This window comes from Hippopotamus amphibius, chromosome 10 (genome assembly GCF_030028045.1).
Source record: "Hippopotamus amphibius kiboko isolate mHipAmp2 chromosome 10, mHipAmp2.hap2, whole genome shotgun sequence".
Lineage (NCBI taxonomy): Eukaryota > Metazoa > Chordata > Mammalia > Artiodactyla > Hippopotamidae > Hippopotamus > Hippopotamus amphibius.
Window position 1 is genome coordinate 11,687,848 of NC_080195.1, and position 21,509 is coordinate 11,709,356.

At 42.9% G+C, this 21,509-nt stretch overlaps 1 protein-coding gene across 2 annotated transcripts in view; it reads right to left on the reverse strand.

The window, feature by feature from the left end:
* Nucleotides 1-21,509, reverse strand: part of DCTD (dCMP deaminase) — a 121,688-nt gene that overhangs the window by 92,447 nt on the left and 7,732 nt on the right. Inside the window, exon 3 of one of the 2 annotated variants that reach the window (XM_057697372.1) lies at nucleotides 16,581-16,701. The gene's annotated coding sequence lies outside the window, so the exon portion shown is untranslated. Of the gene's footprint in view, nucleotides 1-16,580; nucleotides 16,711-21,509 lie in introns of those variants that run through there. The other variant, XM_057697373.1, reaches the window with a different exon arrangement.

Here is a 21,509-nt window from a genome sequence, read left to right on the forward strand (position 1 = left end):
CACAGAACTGTTTTTGTCTCACAAAACAGAAACTCTGTACCTGTTACACAATAATTCCTCATTCCCCACTCCCCCCAAGGCCCTAGCAACCGCCATTCTACTTCTGTCTCTATGAATTTGACTCATCTAGGTACCTCAAATAAGGGGAGTCATACAGTATTCGTCCTTTATCGACCAGCTTATTTCACTTAGCATAACGTCCTCAAGGTCCATCCACATGTTGTAGCATGTGTCAGAATGTCGTTACTTTTTTAAAAAATTAATTAATTAATTAATTAAATTGGCTGTGTTGAGTCTTCGTTGCTGCACACGGGCTTTCTCTAGTTGCTGAGAGCTGGCTCCTCACTCTCTTGCTGTGGAGCATGGGTTCTAGGTACGTGGGCTTCAGTAGTTGCGGCACATGGGCTCAATACTTGTGGCTCACGGGCTCTAGAGCTCAGGCTCAATAGTTGTGGTGCACAGGCTTAGTTGCTCCGCAGCATGTGATATCTTCCTGGGGCAGGGATCAAACCTATGTCCCTGGCAGCTGGATTCTTAACCACTAGGAATTCCCCGTTACTTTTTAAAGCTGAAAAATGTTCCATATTTATTTACACACACCACATTTTGATTACCTATTTATCCACTGATGGATACTTGGGTCCTTCCACATTTTGGCTGGTGTGAATACCGCTGCCATGAACATGGTGTACAGATATCGCGGTGAGGCCTTGCTTTCCATTCTTTTGAGTATATACACAAAAGAGGAAGTGCTGGGTCACATGGTAGTTCTAGTTTTAATTGTTTGAGGCACTGCCACGCTGTTTTTCACAGCAGCAGCCCTGTCTTACATTCCCACCAACAGTGCACAAAGTTTCCGGTCTCTCCACATTCTCATCAACACTTGTTATTTTCTGTTTTTTCCTTAAAGTGACCATCCTGATGGGTGTAAGGTAATACGTCACTAGTTGTAATTTGCACTAATGATTAATGATGTTGAGATTTTTTTCATGTGCCTATTGCCATTTGTGTATCTTTTTTGGATAACTATTTATTCAAGTCTTTTCTCCATGTTTTAATTGGGTTGCTTGGTTTTCTGTTGTTGTGTTGTAGGAGTTCTTCATATAGCCTGGATATTAACCCCTTATCAGATATATGATTTGCAAATATTTCTCCCATTCTGTAGGTTGCTTTTTTTTTTTTTTTCTCTGTAGGTTGATTTTTTTTCTCTGTTAACTTTGTTCTTTGATGCACGGACGTCTTTAATTTTGATGTAGTCTAGTTAATCTAATTTTCTGTCTGTGTTTTTGGTATCATATCTAAGAAATCTTTGCCAAGTCCAGTGTTCAAGAAGCTTTTCCCTTGTGTTTTCTGCTAAGAGTTTATAGTTTTAGGTCTTTGATTCATTTTGAGTTAATTTTTGTGTATAGTGTAAGGTAAGAGTCCATTTTCATTCTTTGCCTGTCCATCCTCAGTTTTCCCATAGCCATTTGTTGAAGAGACGGTCCTTTTCTCATTGAATGACTGTCGAATATCATTTGACTGTATACGTAAGAGTTTACTTCTGGGCTCTCTATTCTATTCCATTGGTCTATATGTCTGTCTTTCTGTCAGCACCAAGCTTTTTTGATTACCAGAGGTTTTCGGTAAGTTTTGAAACAGGATGTGTGAGACCTCCAACTTTTTCTTCTTTTTCAAGATTTGAGTATTCAGGGTCCCTTGAGATTCCACGTGAATTTTAGGATATGATCTGCTTCTTTTTTTTTTTTTTAAAGTAAAACTAGTTTATTTGTAGGTGACAATTTTTTGCACTCAAAATCTTAAAGAATCCACAAAATAATAATTGGAACTAAAAAGTGAACTTAGCAAGGTCACAGAATATGAAATTGAGACAAAATTCAATTATATTTCTACGTTCTAATAGAAACAAGGGGAAAAGGAAAATTAAATACATACATATTCTGTTATAATAAATAAAACTTCCCACATTTCATCAAAAACTAAAATGAGAAAAAAACAATAAAATATTGCAAGATCTCTACATTAAAAACTACAAAGTAATGCCACGTTCTGAGAGTAGAAGGCTCAATACTGCTGTCAGTTTTCCTAAATACGACCTGCTCCTTTTGTCAAATGTCAAATGTTTGCGAGTTTCTCCCGGGTTGCACGCAGTGGTAGTTCATTTGTTTCCAAGGCCACCTTCATCCAGTCTTCTGTTGTTGGACATTTGGGTCCTTGCCATTGGGGCTACCAAGAACAGGGCTACTGTGTGTATTCTTACACAAATCTTCTGGCACAGAGGCGTAGCAGTTTCTCTAGGATGTGTGCCTAGGCATGGAATTAGTGAGTCACATGTTATGTTCATATTCAACTTGGTAGAGTAGTGCCAATCTATTTTCCAAAGGGTTGATACCTATTTATGCTCCCTCTAACAGTATATAGGAAACCCCATTGTTCCACGTCATGTATTTACCAAATTTTGTTTTTTACAGCAAAAAATATTAGAAGCAACTTAAGTAGCTATCAATGGGCAGTTGGCTAAATAAATATGATAGTCATACAGTGGGATATTTTTCAAGCATTAAAAATGACAAGGATGGGGACTTCCCTGATGGTCTAGCAGTGAAGAATCTGCCTTTCAATGCAGGGGACATGGGTTTGATCCCTGGTCAGGGAACTAAGATCCCACATGCTGCAGAGCAACTAAGCCCACACGCCGCAACTGCTGAGCCCTTGCACTCTGGAGCCTGTGTGCCACAACTAGAGAGAAGCCCACATGCCACAGTGAAGAGCCTGTGCGCCACAACTAGAGAGAAGCCCACATGCCACAGTGAAGAGCCTGTGTGCCACAACTAGAGAGAAGTCACATGCCACAGTGAAGAGCCTGTGCGCCACAACTAGAGAGAAGCCACATGCCACAGTGAAGAGCCAGTGCGCCACAACTAGAGAGAAGCCCACATGCCACAGTGAAGAGCCTGTGTGCCACAACTGAGACCCAATGCCGCCAGTTAAAGAAAGAAAGAAAGAAAGAAAGAAAGAAAGAAGTAAACAAATAAATATTTTTTAAAAATGACAAGGAGCGAGATACCAGGCACTGTTCTAAGTGCTTTACGTATATCATCTACTTTGTTCCTTACAACTGCTCCATGAAGTAAATATTATTATTCTACCCTTGCTACAGGAGAAGAAACTGAGGCACAAAGATAACAAATTGCTTGCTCAGTTTCACATAGCTCATAAATAGAGGAGCCGGGGTTCAATCCCAGGCAAACCGACTCTGTAGCTATTATAAAATGGTCCAAAATAACACTGAAAAATCACACAGAAGTTATCAAGAAAACCAGAAATAAATAAATCCTTTTAGTCTTCAGGCTACTTAAACTTCATATGCAACTTCTGTGGATTTCTCTTCACCAAAGCTCACAAAAAGAAATACAAATGTCCCCCCATGGCCACGCTTTTGAGGCACAATCAAAAGGGTTATGTCATTTGAAGAGTTGGTAAAAGTCAAAATAATGCCAGAAATATCTTTATTTCTCATGCCTAACACAGAGCCATTCAAAACCCTTTTCCTTTACAGAATAATCAAAATGTAATACATTTATGCTTCTCAATCAACTCCAACACGTAAGTAATTTTTAGAAACTGGAAGAGCCAACTACTGTTTGAGAACTCCTCTCTCTCTGCCAATATCCCTTCTTTCTGACCCCATCGTCTCCTCCTTTCAGCAGACAGCCTCATGTCCTGCTTCGTAAATGCAGGCAATAGCCACCATGTGGGGACCCGCCTAACTTCCTGTCCCCAAAGTAGAAGCTCCCCAGATCTGCTGCCCTCCCCTCCTCCTTCCACAGCAGAGAGCATCTCTCCCTGTAGCAAAGGTCAGGTCTACCCCTCCCCGCCACACACCATACTCTCCAACCATCACTTCCCGCTCCCTCAGGAAGCCCCGTGCGCTAATGATCCCCTCCCCTCCCCCTTCTCCTTCTCCATTCAGCCTTTCTCAAGGCGTATCACATATTCCTGCTCTGGTGGCTCCCACCTTAGCAAACAAACAGACAAACGACGAACTGGACATCTGGTTAAGATGTGCAGTGAGTCTGGGCTCTGATGTACTCCTTTTCTTGAAACATATAGTAATGAGAGAGTATAAAAATGGAAACCAGAAATGCAAACCGAGCTCAAAAACAAGAAAACATCTCTGTGGACCCAACACAGAACAGAACTGCAAAGCAATAGGCCAGCTGGGCTCCAGACCCAGGTGAGGGTGATGAGGTGGAAGGATGCTAAAAGGCTAAGCCAGGCTTGGGGCTGAAGCTGGGGCTGGGCTGCCACACCCTAGCCTCCTGGAAGGAGGTGGAAGCAAACTGTTCTTGAACATTCCATCAACGACATCTTTTATTTGCTGCGTTCTGATGATTTTGACCTCTGGGGCCTGGCTGACCCTGGCAGGACTGCCTCCCCCCACCCCCACCCCCTGGGGCTTGCAGTAAGCTGCACACTGCATCTTTTCTCACCCCTGACCCCTCCAACCCACAGGGTCTGCTGGATCATATGGCCCAAGTAAGGCTGCTTGCACCAGAGCCTAAACCTGTGCCACAGCCCTTTCTGCTCCACTCAAAGCCAGCAGCCTTCACGCCGTCCCGTAGATGGAGGCAGCAGTAGTCTCAGCTGTGGAAGGCGCTGCCTCCAGAACCCAAGGGTATCCCACCAGGGACAGGGCTTCCTTCCCTGAGGGAGGGATGTTATTTTAGAGGAGATGTCCCAGGATGTCCCAGATCTCTGAGCGCTAAGGTCTCCTCTCCAATGGCAGGTCTCTGAGTCTTCACGGGGCTCATTTCCCACCCTCCAGAGTACATGTGTCTTACGGAGATTTCTTGGTCATCCCATCTCATTGAGGTGAGACCATCCATCCATCCCAGCATCTCCTGACCTACCGTCTGCCTGGGTACCACAGGCCTTTCCACTGAGCTGCGCGTATTGGTCATCCCTTTCTCTAGGCTTCCAGGAGCTACCCTGGTGGGGAGCTCTCCCCATCTCCTGGGGTCCCTGCCGGGATATTCAATCCCATCTCCCATGAAAGTGCTTCTCCGGTCTCACGTTCCACTAGTCTTGACAGAGCACCCTGAAAACTGAGTCCTGGGCGGCTCCCCGGCTCCCACAGCAGATGCGGGGTGCTTCCTGTCATTCTTTGGGTGGGTGGTCCCTTTCCTCCCTTATCATGCCTGGCATGTCTTCAGCTGGGTGGCCCAGGGATGTCGCCTAGTCATCATCCCGGAGCCAAGAGAGGAAGTGGGGGCCCCCAAGGGGGGACAACCGTTGCCTCACAGGGAAAGGTCTCTGCACGTCTTCCAATGTAGCAGAAGTGCTAACTCTGACTAGGAAGGGTGGGCCTCCTCTGGAAGCCTGGAGGATGAAGTGGAGGGGGCGTGTTGCAGAACACGCAGGGCGCCCGTTCAGGTGACTCCATCATATGTTTCAGAGTCTCGGGTTTTCTCCAACGGGGCTCAAACTGCTGTGTTATAGGCCTGCCTGGCTGCGCACGCAGGCATTTCTAACAGCTGTCCTCAGCCTACTCTCCCCTGCATCTGTTCTTCCACTGCTGGAGAGAAGGGCCCCTCTGCAAGTTACCGCTGAGGCTCTCACACTTAGCCATTAACTGCTTGTGAACAGCCCTCGGTTTCTCATTATTCCTCTGCAGGGCATCGGTGCAACTGAACAGTCAGCTCGCTGTTGCCGTGGCTCTGGCTCCCGCATGTGGCTTGTGTGCCTGCCTCACTGCTGCTGCCCGGTGCGGGGACATTTTTCACATCACCATTGGTGAAATCATTAGTAATTAAGCCTCCACCTCGTGCCAGGGACTCTTCATGCCCCACTGACCCACAAGGGTAACGTCCCCTGGGCCCACTTGGCAGTGCACAGAGCAATCTCAAGTAAATCCACGTTTCTCATCTGCTGTCTTGGGTTGTTCCTGGTACCACTCGTGCTAGTCGAGGTGCTCCAGGAGGCAGACACCAGGGCAAGACACGCAAGAACTTATATGGGGAAATGCCCGTGAAGGAAAATGAGGAGGCATAAAGGGAACGATGGGGACTTAGGGACCTACCATGATGAAGTTCTGGCCCCTGGGAAGGAGACAGGGAAGAAAGGAAGGTTAGGTGGGAGAGTCTTAAACTGCAGTGCAGTGCTAAAATAGTTCAGTAAGGCTCAAGGGGAGCCCTTGAGCCAAAGTCACTGTCAAAGGAGTCTTGTGTCTCCCAGAAACAGGTTTCTCTCCGGGTCCTTGCTGTGCCCGGGCCTGTCCTCTGCATGAATGTGGTCGTGGGTACCAGAGCCCAGCAGCTGGGGCCACCAGCTCTTTACGCCGTTAATCGTCAGGTATCTGAGAGGTGCATGTTCATGGCCACCACGTAGACACCTCAGACACTGGGATGCCCAGGCATGTGCTGTGAAACAACGGCTTTTATGCATTAAGAAATAAAAAAACTAGCTTGAAAATATCTCCAGGAAACCAGAACTATAAAAATTACATTAACAAAGAAACAAATAGAACTTCTAAAATTGAAAAACTGTATAACTGAAATTAATTACTCAAAAAGAGTTTAACAGCAGGCTAGACAGAGCTAAAGAGAACATTACTGAACTGGATGTTGCTGTTGATCAGAAGAAATTATCTAGAATGCAGCACAGGAGACAAAAAATATAGAAAAGAGGATTAAAGACATAGGAGATAGAGGAAGAGGGTCTGATATACATTTATTGAGAATCTTGAGAGGATGAAATAAATAAGTAAAAGATATTTTAAAAGATAATAACAAATGACTAATAAAAGAGACAAATCCACAGATTTAAGAAGCTCATCCAATCCCAAGCAGGAAAAAAGAAAATCCACCTCTAGACACATCAAAGGAAACTAAAACAAAACAAAACAAATTTCCAAAAAATCCTAAAACAATATCAATTATTTTAAAATCCAAAGAGAAAGATCTTAAAAGCAGCCAGAGGGGGGAAAATGAATTACTTTGGAAAGAGTTACTGTCAGACTGAGACCTAAATCCTTAATAGCAACAAAGGAAGCTGAAAGGATGAGATTTTTTAACATGCTAAGAGACCATAATTGTCAGCCTAGAATCATTTCAGGAAGGAGGGCAAATAAAGACATTTTCAGACAAACAAAACAGAGTTTACCACCAGCAGAAACTCACTAAGGGAAATTCTAAGGGATATACTTTTAAAAAGGAAGATAATCCCACATGGAAGGCCAGAAATGAGGAAAGAATGAATGGCAAAGGAAACCATAAATGTCTGGATAAATCTAATAAACACTGACTGTACAAACCAATAATAATGATGCCTCTGGGGATTTAAATAATGATAGAAATGTGATCGGTATAATCTCTATGGACGGAAATTTGGCAATATCTATCAAAATTACAAATGTACATACCCTTTGGTTTAGCAATCGCACCAGGAATTCTAGGAATTTATTTGAAGGTTACATAGTTCTTATTATAATTAGTCTTCCCGAATGTTTTGATTACAAATAAGAATAGTTTAGACATGTGCACACTTAGAGAATTCTGAAATTGTGTGATTCTTCCCAAATTCTTTGATTCTTACTGGCTCTGTGTTTACTCCCCACTGGATTTATAGCAACTTCCATTTCCAAATGTTTTACAACTGAATCACAATTTAAACACATTCAGGAGATCATGTTATTTAGAGATTCCATGATAAGTTCATCTATGAAGTAACAAATCTTCTTAATGTTATAAACAAAATAGCCCCTAATTTATGGTTTTTAATTGAAGAAAACTCTCTTGTTGAAGCGGGCTACATTTCAAAAGCTTTTAGCTACTTGTTTGAGCGCAAATGAATTCTCCCTAAAAGCAGTTTTATCAACGATGATTGTGCTTACAATCTCAGGCAAGTTTATACAACCCACAATGGGCTGAAAATGGTAAAAAGCAACATTGACTATGGCTGGAAAACTGAAAATGGATGAGAAGAATTAGAAATATTTTTCTTCAATGTTGGTGTCTCAGGAAAAATAAGTAAAAATAGTGTAGACACAGTTAGATGAGAAAACAAAAAAAGAGTCTTTTGGGAGACTCTGGGCCCTTCGGAAGCCTTTAGAATTTGTGGGAAAATTATAAAATGTATGAGTTCCTTTTTCCTTGGAACAAGGTCTACCGGCATAACATTTTGGCTCTAAGTCATGGTTAGTGTCACGGGTGGTGCCCAAATGGAAGCTAAGAAAGAAGGAGAAGACAGACAACCGTTGCTAAAGGAACAGAGCAAGAACTGAGAGAGGAAAGGGGGACGAAGAGGGTAAAAGAGAATGAGCTCATTCCCAAGAAAGCAACTGCATGAGATTAAATAAACTGAACTGTACATGGTAAGAACACAAAGGAGAAGTAGACAGGAACAGGCATGTCCCCTGAGGAATTATCACATACCCTGCATCTCACGTTCGCTCAATAAGTATTTACTGAACACAGCAGATCTGGACTGAACCGGATGGAGGATGCCCCTGGAGAGAACAGCTTGGGGGTAAATGTTAGTTACCCCTATTGACCACCAGGTGGCAGCACCATCTCAGGACCTCTCTGGTATCCCAGGTAAAACCCGGAGGGCAGGAGGAGGAGATGATCTATAGATACTGAACTGTGTATATGAAAGTTCATCAGTCAGGTATCCATAATTGGGGAAGAACCTATATGAACTTTCTCAAATCAGGTGAAGTACGCCGGAGTAATATTGATGGGATTTTGGCCCAAACTCCCTATGTATCTTAACCTACAGTCATTGTTCTTCAAAAACTTGCTTCCCTGCCAAAATGACATGTGTACATTTCTAACCATTAATATCAAGTTTAAAACGCATGGATGGGTGATTTAGCAATAGTTTTGATGACCGACATTCAGAAAGAACTATTGCTACAAGATGCTACTTTTTAGTGGCAGCTGTGAACTGACCTATTTCCCCAAAATACAATTATTCCAAGCTTCATTATTTCAGGCTGATTCATAGATGAATATTCCTCTGGGTATTACTAAAATAAAAATCAAGTGAAACAGATTAAAAACTATATTTAATAGTCCCCAAAGAAACCCTTTTAAAAAAAAACTTTCTCTCTGACCATGCTAGAGAATGATGCCAAGATAGTTTAAAAGTTTAAAGCAAGTTAAGTAGAAAGAAAAACAAAATGTTCTTAGAACGTGTTGACAAAGATTTGGATAAATCCTTAAGAAGAAGGTAGAAAACATAACTGAGAGATATGTCTTTTTCTTTCTTTTCCCCTCATTTATTTTCTTTCTAATTTATCTAAGCACTGATTGGCTAGGTTGGGATCACTTTTCACGATTTCTCCTTCCTGCGTGTGCACACTGAAGGGTCAGGCCCTAGCTCTCCTTCTGCACACCCTAGCTGACGATGCGCCCATCGGCATAGCTGTTTCTCTCCTGGGGGAAGCTCCAAAATTACGGCCCTCACCCAGATCTCCCTTTCCCTACCAAGACTCGATCCTTTATCTGCTGAACACCTGCCATTGGGAATCTGTGGAACTTGGATTGTCCCAAGAACAAGATTGAAGTGAGATTCCATGTCCTTTTCCTTACTATGCAGGATTTTCACATACAAATTCTAACATTCATGCAAGAGTCCTCAGGAACACTTATGCAAGGCTCACTGGAAATGCATTTGATTGCAGTGCACTTGAGTCTTGGACTCTTGACACTTTCCAAGGACTGCCTCTGGGCCTTGACCATTTGCAATAGTGGGTGCAGGGCCATGGTATCCTTAAAGTTTTATAAACAGACCTAGGATGAACGAGGGATGCATACACCCAAATTACTATCCTCAGCTCTACAGGTTAATGTGGTTAAGATGTGATGAGGGCAAAACCGCAAGGAGACATCATCTCACGTCTAGAACAGCCATCATCAAGAAGCTGAGATAACAGATGCTGGCAAGGATGTGAAGTCGTAACCCTTGTGCACTGTTGGAAAGATTGAAAACTGGGTGCAGCCACTATGGAAAACAGTATGGAGGCTCTTCAAAACATTAAAAATAGAGCTACCATGTGATCCTGAAATCCCACTTCTCAGATTGTATCTGAAGTAAATGAAGACACTATGTCGAAGAGGTATCTGCACCCCCATGTTTATCGCAGCATTATTTATGTGTTCACTGACACTTATTTATACATATTATATAAAGTTCAGCCATAAAAAACAAGGAAATCCTGCCATTTGCAACAACGTGGATAGACTTTGAGGGTGTTATGCTAAGCGAAATAAGTCAGACAGAGAAAGACAAATACTGTATGATCTCATATATCTAAAAAACAAAAATAAAAAAATCCCAACAAACCTCATAAGAAAAGAAATCAGACTTGTGGTTACCAGAGGTGGAGGGGTGGGGAGGGGGGAATTAGAGGAAGGTGGTTGAAGGTACAAACCTCCATTTATAAGGTAAATACGTACCAGGGATGTCACGTACAGCATGGTGACTATAGTTAATTCTGTTATATGATATGTAGGAAAGTTGTTAAGAGAGTAAAGCCTAAGAATTCTCATCACAAGACAATTTTTTTTCTTTTTCTTTTTCTTTGTATCTTTAAGAGACAATGCATGATACCTAAACTTTCTGCAGTAATTGTTTCTCAACATGTATAAGTCAAATCATTACGCTGTATACCTTAAATGTGTACAATGAGGTAGGTCAATTATATTTCATTGAAAGTGAAAAACAACAACAACCACAAAAAGGTGTGATGAGAGTCCATGAAATTAAAAATAGCACCTATAAAAAAATATCAGAATTCTCCTTTGTTCCATTTACCATATGGGACCTATTTCGAAGGGAAGTCTTGTAATAAACAGAAGACAGGGCAATACATTTGTAGAACATAAGTGATTGGTTTGTGCAGGTTCGACAACCTATACTGATTCTGAAATAGTCTATTATGGCTGCAGTGTAAAGCATATTTGCTGATTTTCTGGATATTTTTAAAAATATCCTTTACAGTTGAAAAGGAAGGATATTTACTAGATCAGAGAAAATCATGAATGCCAATGGAAGTAATTTGGGCTCTATTTGCTAAATTAGGCAACAAAGGGCCACTAAGATGTTTTGAGCAGAAAATACTAGCATTTGTGTTGTAGGAAAATAACTCCTTGAAGGATGGAGATCCAAAGCTGAAGGCAGGGGAGATAGTGAGGGAGAAGTTGGAAAATACTGGGCAATTGCTGGTGAGCCCTGGATTTGTGCAGTGATGGGGACAGGTGAGACGTATGGAAAACTTTGTGGGAATTGAGTTTACGGGGCTTGGAACAAGGGAGTGATGAGGGAAGGAAATAAGCGATGGTTGGGTGATTTTGTAGCTTGGGTCACTAAGAAGGTAATGAAGTCATTAAGAGAGGGGGGGAATACAGGAGGGAAAATCATGGATGAAAAGACAGTGGGTTTGGCTGGAGGAGTTATCAGTAAGACACGGCCATGAAGATGTCTAACAGGCATCTGGAAAGTTGTGTGGATCTCAGAAAGAGGGAAACAAGAGCTATAGATTTGGAATTCTTTAGTACAAAGGCCAGAGTTGGAGCCAGGAAAATGGATAATCACCTTGTGAGAAAACACAGAAAGAAAGAGAAGGGTGCCGAGAAGGAACCAGGGAACATTTCTGGGGTGCAGTAACGGCAGAGGAACCAGTGGGGAGGACTGAGCATCTGGAGAAAGGGACAATCAGCAGGGTTCAAGGACAGGAAACCCAAGGTTGAAGCCAGTTTCAAGGACAAAGCTTGAGACTGGGCTGTGGATTAGCTTGCTAGGGCTGCCATAACAAAGCACCAAAACATCAGTACCACAGACTAAAGAGTGGCTTGAATGACAGCAATTTATTTTCTGAAGTCTGCAAGTCCAGGATCAAGGTGTGGGCAGTGTTGTTTTCTCCTGAAGGCCTCTCTCCTTGGCTTGTAGATGGCCACCTTGTCCCTGTGTCTGCTCATGGTCCTTCCTCTGTGTGTGTCTCTGTCCTAATCTCCTCTTCTTATGAAGACACCAGTCACACTGGATTAGGGCTCATCCCCATCCCCTCACTTCACCTTAATTATCTCTTTAAAGGCTCTATACCCAGATACAGGCACATTCTGAGACACTGGAGCAAAGGGCTTCCACATAGGAACTGGAGGAGGACACGACCCAGCCCAGAACGGCTGTGAGAACTGAACATGGCTCACTGGTCAGCTACGGGAGATGCATTATAACGGCCAGAATCAACCCTTACTAAGCACAAACAACACACTGGGCCAAGTCGGGAGCATCTCACATGTGTTAACTCATTTTAGACTCACAACAGCCCTATGAGGTAGGTGCTGGTAGCATCACCACCTCTTTCTCCAGAGGAAGAAACAGAGGTACCAAGAGATAACTGGCCCAAGGTCACACAGCTGGCAGAACCCGTAGGCTCAGGTTCTACCCGGTGGATTTTGGTCAATGACTTCTTAGTTTACTATGAGCAGCAGAGATCGGCAGAAGTAGTGAGGTTGCTGAACACTAAGTGAAACAGAGGCATTTTCCCATCAGCCGACACTGACCGCAGGCTTTCTCCAGAGTGAGGTGAATTCTGGCGGCTCGGTGCGGCAGTTTGAGGAAAGAGGAAAAGAAACAATAGCTAATCAATGGTTCCGACTGATATGCCTCTGATTGAAAAATGCAAAGAGAGTAACCCTATTATGACTTTGAAAGCGCTGCATCTATCATGACCTCACATTCATTTAAATTGCACTTCTTACTGTTGGGGTTGTAGTCCAAGAAAGTACTATAAAGCGCAGGGAGAAAATATTCAACACTGCATTTATATGCTTTAAAATAATTTTTTTTAAAAATTGTGGTATTTGCAAGCATCTTTTAATCCTGGATTTTCTAGTGACTTTTGGCTTTATTGGTTTCTAATCAGAGATAACCGGGTCAGCTCTTTTTGACTCCAGGTTAGATTTTAATTTGAGAAGACTGAGGAGGAAGAAACACACACTAAAATACAGACACACAGTCAAGCATGTACACAAGGAGATAAAGAAGTGAGAGGAAAATAAACAAAATAAGGTTACTAAAATTAAATTTCCAGCAGCACCTACCAGTGAGGATTCCTAAGAGAAGTTGGTAGCCTGTCACTTTAATCTAGGAGAGATATCCCGGAGGCCCTGGCTCAAGACGGGAAATGGCTCTAGAAAGGTCTTAGACACAGGCACTTAGACCCTTAGACTCCAGAAGAGCTGCCTAAAAAGAGAAGGCACAAGAGCTTGGATGAAATTGCCTGAGGGTGAAAGTCTTCTGCGAAGACTGAGAGCTACAGCCACTGTTGAATGCCTGACCCGTCACTGGCACAAGAAACCCTTTATACCGGATCTCGGCACTACCAGCAGAAGGCTGTTGTGGCCGCCTTAGCTCTCCTTGCTTCTTTGAATCATTCATCCCACAGTCACTGTCCATTGGGAGCATCTGATTGGCTGAGCCCACTTAAGTACCACATTGGGAACATCTGATTGACTGAGCTGAGTTAACATACCACCTGTACTTCCTTGCTGGTTCCTCTAGTGGGAGGTGGAATTCCCTGTCTTCCATCAAGGCTCTCAGAGGGGTCTGTATCCAAGCTTAGGAATAGGGTTCAGAGATTGGGAAAAAAGAAAGTCCACTACAATTTTTAAACAATTATTGTTAGAGACACTGAAAAGTTTGAAATCCTGAGATGTCTATATTAGAAACCTAAAAATTGTAAATGTATTCAGTAGGGAACCAAGTCCCTTAAAACATATTTTCTTTCCAAGGTAATGTAAATTACTTGTTGGGGTAAGGAGTTAAACACTTGTTGAGGTAAGGATGGCAAAGAGAGACAATGGTTAGAAGCCAGAAGAGGGAGAAGAAGGAGAAGAAAACGTGAACCAAGTCTCAACGGTGCTACCCTGATGGACACATGTAGGCACATTGTCTCAATGCTCCCTTTAGTTCCCTGAGATGGGTGCTTGCGTCCCCAGGTAACAAATAAGAAAATCCGAGCTCAAAGTAAAGCAGCTGTTAGGGTCCTCCGGCTAGTATGTGATGCAGCCCGGAATCCAGCCAAGATCTTCCTGACCCCCAATGTTCAGGCTTTTCCCCAGGGCTACTGTAGCTTCATTTAATGCTCCTAAGAGAAACTGCTGGGCAGACATACACAAAAAGAAATGCAGTCAGGAAAAGACTGAGAAAAAGGAATACATGCATGTGTGTCCATATTTATGCACATGTCCATTATCTCTGTGTTCATTGAAAGAGAAAGAAGTAAGAAGGGAAGAAAGAGCAGATTCTGAATCAATAGTCAAACTCTCTAGGTGCATCTCTCCATTCACCACGGTTGTGAGATTAAGAGTGTCACTGGTCTATTCTTTACTATTTTTTAGCCCGTCTTTATACCTGCACCCTGTGTGGTCCTGCTGCCCCTCCTTGGATAATTTCAGAGACTTACGGCCATTGGTGGCAAATGATTCTTAATGAAGCCAGGGTAGCAAAGGCATCCACACCCCAGGGACCCAGGTAGACGATTGCTTCACCTGTGTGTAGGGAGAGTCTTCCAGCCTGCACCTTGGACTTTTCAAAAGAGGCCAAGAGGGCTCTCCACTACGAAGAAAAGCCTTCTTTCTCAACACACATTTTGTTGTCACTTGTCAACACACTTTTTTTTTTTTTTTTGCATTGAGAAACCAGAGCAAAACATAGGAGTGAACTTTGTAGCTGTTTAACTCAAAAACCAAAGACCAGCCAGATTGTTTAGACGCCAAGAGTGATCGGATGACCGTGACTTTTAGTGGTGTGTTTGGTATGTTGCCTTGTGTATATCCACGTACAAACTCGCTGTAGTACAGACAACCTTTCTACAGTTCAGTGTGAATCGATCCCAGCCCGGTGATACAACTTTCTGCCTTCACGGAGTTAAACAGAAATCCGCCGAGAGGCTTAGCTAATATGTGGCTCTAGTGAATCTATTTAAGTCAAGAAATTCTCGATATGAGATTTCTCTGGGCATTGAGCCCAAATTAGTTTTATGGGGCTCCATCTCCCATATTTATTTTTGAGTAAATGCTTTATAAATTATTATTCTATTATCCATGATATAAACTTTGAAGGGTCAATATATAAGAGTGAAAAAGCAGAAGGCTGTGCAACTTACAACCACAATGGCAGAAAAATGGACTTTTCATGCCAGTTGCAATATAAGAGCCAAGAGAGTCAGGAGACTTTTCTGGGCTTTATGGCAGCTCAGAGTCCATCTGTTTCATCTGCTGTTTGGCTGTCTGAACGGTTGGACTTTATTTCCTCTACATCATACTGAACTTTTAAGAACAAACAAAAACTTTTAGCCAAGGATGAGGCACAGATGTGCTGCATTACGTATTGAAACAGGCTTTATGTGAACCTCCTTTATGTATCTCAAATAATGTATGGCATTTGGCCTCTAGAAGCCTATTTCTTTGAGCATTTAACCCCCCAGTTCAGTGGCTAGTACAAGACAGCTATTCAAGAGTACTGGATGTGTGAAAGGCATAAGCGGTCTACGTAAACTGGAAAGGTAAGTAACATTATTTAGAATTAGTACTATTTACAGATATTTGTCTGGTGTTTAAGAAAATTCTAATTATTCTTGTTTGTACTAAAAAAATGTTATTTCATGGGGTTTTATTGTATCATACAATAAAGGTTTTACATAGAACATATGCAATATTTCAAAATAGTCCATATGACATTTATTTCTTGGTGTTCATAGATTACTAGCCAATGTTGCATGAATTGAATTAAACTCCTATCAAGTTGGTATCATAGATCTGGAAGAAATCTCAAGATAGCAAAAGTGCAGCTTCCTTCCGTACAGACAGACCAACCAACCTCCTGTAAAAGGCAATGATGGTCTTTGCACATTTAGAGATATCTCCATGAAGGCACCCTCTAGAAGGGCTGCCAACGTGGTGAATCACTGAAGGGAGGGGAGGCTGACTGCCCACTGCTGTCTTCAAGGCTGTTGTGTAGGTTAGACAGACTTGTGCCCCACACAGTCTCGTTGGAGGAAGCCTGTCCTTGCTCCTTTTGTGGGGGAGTTTTTGCCTTATCAGCCTGGGGTCACTGCCTGGAACCTAGGCTTACCGAATGGGGGAAACCAGGTTCGGCCCAGTGGACCAAGCTGTCTAATGTAAGATGCCAACCAGGGAATTAGGGCAACTGCCAACCTAGACTTCAGCAGCTAAGACTAATGAGGTTGACTGTAGAGGTGTGTGCCTTTGAGGTCCTTTTACAATCTAGGTTAGGTTAGAATACCGCGGCAGCATACAGCAGACATGGCATAAAGCCATGACAGCTAAAGCACGTGGACACCAGCAGCCGGCATGCCTTCCCAGGCAGAACCAACTGTTGGGTGAATCCAATTAGCAAGCCAAGATCATTGAGAGGCATGTCCCTCTATAGTCACCCTGCTCAGTGTGCCAATTGTGTTAAAATGTACTTGTGGGATTTTAACTTATGGAGGTGACTAAGTGGACACAGAGAGGCTAATGCCATTGAAAGAAGAATTTGTTACTTACAGTTTCTGAAAGAAGGCAACACACTACAGCACACGGGGCCACGTGGGGAAGCACCAGGTTTGGCCGGGGCAGAAGCAGGAGCACGGGGAGACCATATGCCACAGCCATAAATGGGCTTTCCCTGGGAAAGGCAAAGCTTAGGATTAGTTTGAATAGTTTCGGTACGGGTTTTGAAGCATAGGGGCCATCCCTGGTTGTCTGGTACCTGGCCCTGGGTTGATATAGAGCTGGGGAAATATTGGCTTGGTGGGTGAGAGCTAAAAAAAGGAGGTGGCGGGAGATGGGTTGATGGGTTTGTAATATGATTTTCACACACCCACAAAAGCTGGATCACAGGGGTGATAAAAACAACTTTGGCTGTTAGTTTGGCCCTGTGATGACTGAATGTCAAATGGACAAATACAAAATCTAAGAAAACACAATCATAACAGTTGGCTCCTATGTCCCTTTGATAGATCCCATTGTTTTCCTTTTAGGGAACTTCTTTACTTTCTGGTACGACAAGATGCTCCCAGCACATCTTGTATTTTCCCTGCTCTCTCCATAGAATCAGCCATTTTTCCAAGGATCCTTGATTCCTTTTATTGGAGAATGGTGTCAGAAACCAAGATGTGGATGCCGGCCCTTGGTACTGCATCCTTACCAGTAAGTTCTTGCTAGGGAGGTGCCATTGTTTCTAGGTCCTCTAATGAGACAAGCTAGGAAACACGGGTGTGTGTACGGACACATGGATATACTCATATTTCTTTTTATCTATCTATTTATCATCTATCTATCTATATCTATCTACCTACCTATCTAATCTATCTATCATCTATCTCTATTTACCTGTCTATCATCTATCAGCCTACATTAAACTAAAGATGAGTTCATACTGATGTCTCCAACACTATTCAAGTACCACAGGGTTCATTCTAGATTTCCCCTTGCTTATTTGTAACTCGTTTTTTTGTTTGTTTGTTTTTTGACAGTGAGAAACCTGGCTTGGGTGTACCTAAAGCTTTGCTAATAATAATGACTCAATTTTTTAAAATTAATTTATTAATTTATTGGCTGCATTGGGTCTTCATTGCTGCACATGGGCTTTCTCTAGTTGTGGCAAGCCAGGGCTGCTCTTTGCTGCAGCGTGCAACTTCTCATTGCTGTGGCTTCTCTTGTTGAGGAGCATGGGCTCTAGCATGCAGGCTCAGTAGTTGTGGCACATGGGCTCAATAGTTGTGGCTTGTGGGCTCTAGAGCACAGGCTCAGTAGTTGTGGTGCACGGGCTTAGTTGTTCCATGGCATGTGAGATCTTCCTGGACGAGGGATCGAACCCATGTCCCCTGCATTGGCAGCAGGATTTTTTTTTTAATATTTATTTATTTATTGGCTGCACTGGGTCTTTGTTGCTGCGCAGGGGCTTTAGCTGCAGTGAGCGTGGGGGCTACTTTTCATTGTGGTATGTGGGCTTCTTACAGAGGTGCCTTCTCCTGTTGCACAGCATGGGCTCTTGGTGTGCAGGCTTCAGTAGTTGTGGCACATGGGCTCAATAGCTGTGGCTTATGGGCTCTAGAGCACAGGCTCAGTAGTTGTGGAGCATGGGCTTAGTTGCTTCTTGGCACATGGGATCCTCCCGGCCCAGGGATCGAACCTGTGTCCTCTGCATTGGCAGGCAGATTCTTAACCACTGCATCACCAAAGAAGTCCCTCAATCGTGCATGAAGACAGAAAGCAAAGAAGCAATGTGCTCTTCCTAACAACTGTCCACAGTAACCACCACTCTGCTGTGATGTGGCCGAGAACACAGGTCTTGGAGTCAGTCCCCCTGGTTTGAGTTCCAGCTTCAACACTTAATAGCTGTGGCAGTGGGCAAACAAGTTAAATGATCTGTGCCTCAGTTTCCTTCCCTCTCAAAAAGGAGTCATGAAAGTACATACCGCATAGGGTTGATGGAAGAGAAAATGAGTTTATAGAAGCAAAGCACTTAGGCCACTGCCTGGCTCATGGTAAGTGCTCAATGATAACGTTTTAAAAAAAGTCTATATCAGAAGATTTATTTGACCAAAATATCCAATAACCAATAGTGACCCGATGACTTCCGATTTTGAGTGTTTGTAAATGTGATTCATAAATCAATACAATACACAAAGAAAAATCACTTCCATATGGCAGATCCTCAGCAGTTTAATATTTGTTCTAGATGAATCAATACATTCCTCTGCAGCAACCTCTTTAACCATAACTTCTCCAAATTACACATCATTCCTTTAGCGTGGTGTCATAAGATCTACTTTCAATCCCCTTTTATCATTATTATTGTTTTCAACTGGACTTATTTCCTTTTCGCTGAGAAACTTGAGAATTTTTTTTTTTTTTACTTGAAATCTGATCTTCCTTCAGGTCTGAAGTTTTTATTTGACTATGTGGTAGTCCGTCACTTTAATATTCCCAATGAGAAAGCAGCAAAGGAGTATTAGTATGCAATCTTGACATTTTAGGAATATTTTAAATCTTTGCAGTGGCAGTTTCTTTAAAAATGTAAAAATATCTGAAATATTTTAGCCTTCACAAAGATATAAAAGACATGTCCTGAATTTATCATTCATACATATCTTATTCAATTATTATAAACAGCTCTGCAGACAGCCTGTACTTTTTCCTCTGGAGTTCATGGCTGTTGGTTCACAATTAAACAAGGTCTTGTATAGTCAGGTGAAATCAAAACATTATAGAACCGGAGAGAACATTCAAAGTCGATCAGAGCAATATTACAAAACTCACTTAGTCAAAGGAGTAACGCACAACTTATTCATGAGAAGCTCAGGGTTAAACACACAGGTTCCCGCTCCCTTCCCTTGGAGAGTCTGATGCAATAGACCTGAGCCTGCAAATCTGAACTTTTAACAAGAGTTCCAGGTGATGTTCACCATCAGGCAAGTTTGGAAACACTGATTCAATCCAAGAGCCTGATTTTACAAGGAAACTGAGGCCCAAGGAAGAGGATTCCCCCTCCATCCACCCACCCACCCAACACTTGTGAAGCACCTCCCCTTACAGGAGTACATTGAGAGGTTTGGGACTGTGCACTGCTGCACACGGCCGGTGGAATTGCAATGTACTGCAGCCCTTCAAGCAGACAGTTTGGCAATACATGGCAAAATATTAAATGTGCTTATCTTTTGATCCTGTAATTCCAGATGAGAACAGAAATGTCCTCAATTGTCACTCAGATCACTTGCATCAGAGGCACCCGCTGAGGACGTGGATTTCACCACCTCATTTCAATCGACTGAATCATAATCTCTGGGAGCAGGACCTGGTCATCTGCATTTTTAACAAGGTTACCAAGAGGTTAACAAGGTTCACTGAAGTTGTGAGAAACGCTGCCCTTACAAGTGTGAGAGTCGGAGCCCCAGTAGGGGTGGGGGGCTGGCATCCGTACAGAGGGGCAGCTCCCCACCCCGCCCCCCACACCCAGTATGGGATGTGGGATGTCGGAGCCCAAGAAGGGTAAGAAAAGTGTGTGCTTGGAAGGGGAGTAAAACAAGCAGCATAAAGGTGGTTTCCTCACGGAGGCGCAGCCCAGCACCAAGTGTGGGAGCCCACAGAGGATAGGGAAGGCTTCTGGGAGAGGACGGCCCAGGTGTGAGGTGTGCAGGCCACAGGAAGGGGCGGGTATATCACTGGGGAAGGTGCAGAGGCAGCCTTGGGAGGTTGGTTACATTCAGGGGTATTGATTAAATATGTAAATATTGTACATTGAGGGAAGGAGAGTCAGTTTTCTCTCTGTTTGAGAAGGGAGTTAAAAACATGGAAAGGAAAACTGGAGTGTGTGCTGTGATGTTGGGTTTGAATTGAAGGAATTCATATAATTCGTGGTTTTTGACAGAGAAATAGATAACCATATAAATGGATCTACTAAGAGGGCCTGGGTGACCCTCCAATAGCAGTGAGTTCACCTAGATGCCCAGATGTTGGTTTCTAAATGCAATTTATTGCCCACTAAAGGGACCTGTGGTCCTTGAAGAAACAGCTGAGTCAAGCTGTGGGACAGGGAAAGGACTAAAGGGAGCCTGGAAAATTTTGTGCCTGAAAACAAGGAAGTGCTCAGAGAATGATGGGGATACGTCAGAGGACACAGGAAACAGACTGAAGGAGCTCCCATCGGCCAAATCTAAGACAATTTGAGCATTAAAAAAAAAAGATGGTGTAGTTGCCAGGCACTAGGGGGAGGGGAACGTGGGGACTTACTGTTCATTTGGGGAAGACAGAGTCCTGGAGATGGATGGTGGTGATGGTTTTGAATGTGAATGTACGTAATGTCCCTAAAGTGTACATTTAAAAATGATTAAAATGGTAAGTGTTAAGTTATATTCATTTTACCACAATCAAAAAATGGCAGAATGGATTATAATACACTGAAAAATAATCCATGGGTCCCTAATGATAAAAAAAGAACAACAATAATGCCAAAAAGAGACAGGGAACATCCTTCACATGAAAATTCTGGCTGATAAATGTAAGGAAAAAACCCATCATTTTGGAGCCATCAATGTAATAATTGATGTATGTAAGCATGGAGCTTGAATAAATGCCAAATCCAGTGGGTGAGAGACTTGTTTGGGAAAAGGATACTCATATAGTCTCAAAGTCTCACCCACAGAGAGTTACTAGTACAGATGGGGAAAGACTCTGCAAATGGTATCAGATTTCCCAAAGAGGGAAAAACTTTGCAGTGGTATCGCATACACCTGTCAAATATCACTTTGTGTGATTCGATGGTGCATGGGACCAACGACGGGACAAAATTGACATCACAGGCCTCCTGATGTGATAAGGTGGGAAGTATAAACCTAACCATGGAGTTTCCTTGAAAAGAATTTTCATCTGAATCTTGAGGAAATCGTCTAAAACCAGATTGTGGGATATTCTGCAAAATTGCCAGCCTAG